This window comes from Pteropus alecto, unplaced genomic scaffold (genome assembly GCF_000325575.1).
Source record: "Pteropus alecto unplaced genomic scaffold, ASM32557v1 scaffold13, whole genome shotgun sequence".
In the NCBI taxonomy this organism is placed as follows: Eukaryota; Metazoa; Chordata; class Mammalia; order Chiroptera; family Pteropodidae; genus Pteropus; species Pteropus alecto.
Genome location: NW_006434373.1, coordinates 2796524 through 2800049, shown reverse-complemented (window position 1 = coordinate 2800049; position 3526 = coordinate 2796524).

Sequence of the window (3526 nt, the reverse complement as noted above, 5' to 3'; positions counted from 1 at the left end):
TCTCAGTCATAACACTCGATGCTATTACTTTCTCAATCTGCCTATCTACTATCAGAATGTGGGTTACACACTTGCTGCATTATGTTTCAGCAGCTCAGAGGCATCCTGCTTTTATTTTCAACTTTCCACTAAAAATCATGTCTTGTCCTATAAAATGCTTTCTTTTAATTAATCCAGGACTATGCTTAAACCCACATCCCCCATCCCATTCCCTTTCTGCCTATGACTACTGTTGGACAGCCTTCAACTCTCTCTTAAGCAAAGGGCTTTGAACTCACATATTCTTCTATTACCTTTTGTAATTATGTTCTCACAAATATCTTATTATCTGCATTTGGTAATGATAATAGTCCAATAAAAGTGGCTTCCAAGTCTTAAAACCATAAATTATATTAATTGCTATAGAGTAAATGTTCATGTGCCCCCCAAAATTCATATGCTGTAACCCTAACCCCCAAATGTGATGACATGGAGAGGCGGGGCCCTGGGGAGGTGATCAGGTCACGAGAGTGGCACCCTCATGAACAGGCTGAGCGCCTCCATAAAAGAGACCCAAGGGACTCCCTCCCCACTTCTGCCATGTGAGGATACAGCGAGAAGACAGCTGTCTGTGAACCAGGAATCGGGCCCTCACTAGACACGGAACGTGCCAACACTTCGATACTGGACTTCCCAGCTTCCAGGACCGTGAGAAATAAATTTCTGTTGTTTATAGGTCATCCTGTCTATGATATTTTTGTTACAGAAGCCCAAACTAAGACAAAGATCAAGTAGTCAACTCTTTGTACCAAGAAAGAAAAAATTTTCTTTCACCAAGGTATGTATTACACTTTCTGTGTCTCAGATGGTTATTTCGAAAATTCGATTTCTCTTTTGTTTCCTTTTGTACAATATCAAAAAATTATTTCATTCTCCTCCTTTTTCACTGGCTTCCCTTTTCGTTTACCAGTCCTTTAAAAATCACCTGCTAGCAAGTTCAGTCTATACTAGCAAGTTCAGAGCCTGATTTCCAGCTCTTTTTATACTATTTTGGACCAAGTAGCGCATTGGTCTTTGTCACCCCTGTCGGTGAAATGACCAACATCTGACTTTTCCTCCTTCCACAGCTTCCCAAATAGCTTCTTCATATGATGTACAATAAAGTACTTTTCATTATTCACGTTGCTCCAGTTCTATGTAAACATGTTTCAAATAAGGCCATAGGCGCCTTCAATTGTCCAACCGTTTTTAATGTTTCTAAATATTTTGCTTGTATGCATTTTTTGGCATTTTCCTAACCAGTATTTTCTCATATACATTGGAGCTCCCTTTTCTTACAAAACTATGTCTCCCTGGATATTTGATACATTTTTGCTTTTTATGATACATACATATCAATTATAATCACATTCCCCACAGAAGGTGAGGTATTCTAGAGTTTAATTCCATGCTTTATATTATACTTCTAGAGTTTAATTTCTCACTTTATATTCCACGTCTAGAGTTTAATACCACACTTTTCACCCTTCACTGTGATGCCTCGCAGTGTTGCTCCTCCCCACAAGATAGACTCATTCTCTGAACTCAAATAACATTCAGGTTGGTATATTGTGGCCTCGATTAAATGACTCAGTTTTCCAAGTAATTCCTTGAGTGCACAAGCCGTTTAAGATACTACTTAATTCAACACCTCATCTCCTGAACTTGTACTAGACACATTCAATCTATCCTTCGTGGGAATTCTGAGGACCATATACACACCTATAGGTTACAGGAGGAACCCAAAATATGCCAAACTCTTAACATATATGTCTTTTCTTGCAAGGGAAAACTTTCTATCATCGAAAAGTTGCCACTTGCAAGTATTTAACAGGATTTCCTTCAGATAGTTTTGCCCCCCGCCCAAGACTTTATATACTTAATTTTGCTATTGTTGTTCTTCTAACTAACGCCCATTTCGTACTACTCTTTCATCCTCAACCACCAATTTCCTTTGCGTTATTATTCAATGAATCTCTCTTTTGCTTTTCTTGCCTATCTTCCATGTGCCCTTGCTGGTTGTGCCCACCATGTTTGCCTGGGTCTTGCCATCATCTGCCAGGTACCCCTGGAGAGCTTCCGCCTTACGCTTGGCTTTTAGCAAATGCTAGTATCTACACATTACCGAATTCTCTTTGGTTCTCCCTTTCTGAGACCCCTTTCCTGACTTTCTCTTCTATATTAATGTCATCTATTGGCAATTTCTCTTTTAATTTGTAGTTCATTTTTACTTATAAATCCATTCATACATGATTATTTGCCAGTTATAAATAACTCAGTGTTTTTTAAGGCTAGATTTTAAGAGAACTGAAACACTACATGTTAAGCTGTTCAATGAACAAACAGGAAGCAATTGACTGTTCTTCATCTGCTACGTGTTCATCCCATGCCATGTTGTGCAATGCCTCCAAATTTTTATACATAACAAAAATGCACACTTGGTGCCCCTTACCCAGCAGTGGTCAAACATAAATTTCATATAAAGGTCAAAAGTGAAATGCCTTTAGGAGTTCCCTCAAAATCTTAAAATAAAAGTCACATTCCAAACTTCATAATTCTCATGAATGTATCACAAAGTCGCCATTATGCTATTGAAAATGAAAACAATTATGTGCTTGTATTACAAGGGAAAATATTCTAAAAATGAATTATATAGTAAAACCAAGAATCTTCAAGTTCTTGCTCACAGATCATTAGTTTGCTTTGGCTTAATTATTTTACATGGCATGGTCTTTACACATCACACCTCTGTAGAGACCAATCCCACCCCTACATCTGCAGAAGCAAATTCAGTGTGCTGGCTCTCAAAGAAAGTTGCCTCTAAATATGTTTCTTTCCAATTAAGAAGCATTCCAAATAAGCCTCTCTCAGCCCTGCCTATTCTGAGAATTTGTAATCATGTTGATAATATTCTAACATAAATTGTAGGTGAATTTCCTACTTTTTAAAGACTTAAAGCCTTTCTCATATTCTTTGTTTTAACCAATACACTTTATAAAACATATCCAAAATATCTAACTGAAGGTTTCTCTCTCTTTCTCAGCCCTGCTCCATGTATGTGTACATGTTCAATATCTTTAATTACCTATTTAGACTGCCATGTAAAACTTTGCTTGCTCTAGGAGTGACCCAATTCTTTCGGTTCAATAAAAATCAGAGCATCTTCTCCCACCCTAACCACGTGCCCCGCTTTTTTAGCCATTTGGACATAAAAACAACACTACGGTGCTAAACTTTCTCAGTAAACAGAACATCCTTTGGCCAGAGACCTCGGTATGTTTGACACCATCCGTTGGTTTGTGCAGCCACCAAACATGTAAGATGCTCTCCCCATTTTTTTCTCTTGGGATAACAGCTGTAAGAAGCAACATTGTTATGTGATGACAAGATTTTAGAAAGGGTTACCCCCATCTCCTACAGCTGGAATGACTATTTTTCAAAACAAAACGTGAGAAACAGAAGTACTGAACATTTTTCAACATTCCAAAAAGTACTCTGTGGTCCTTGA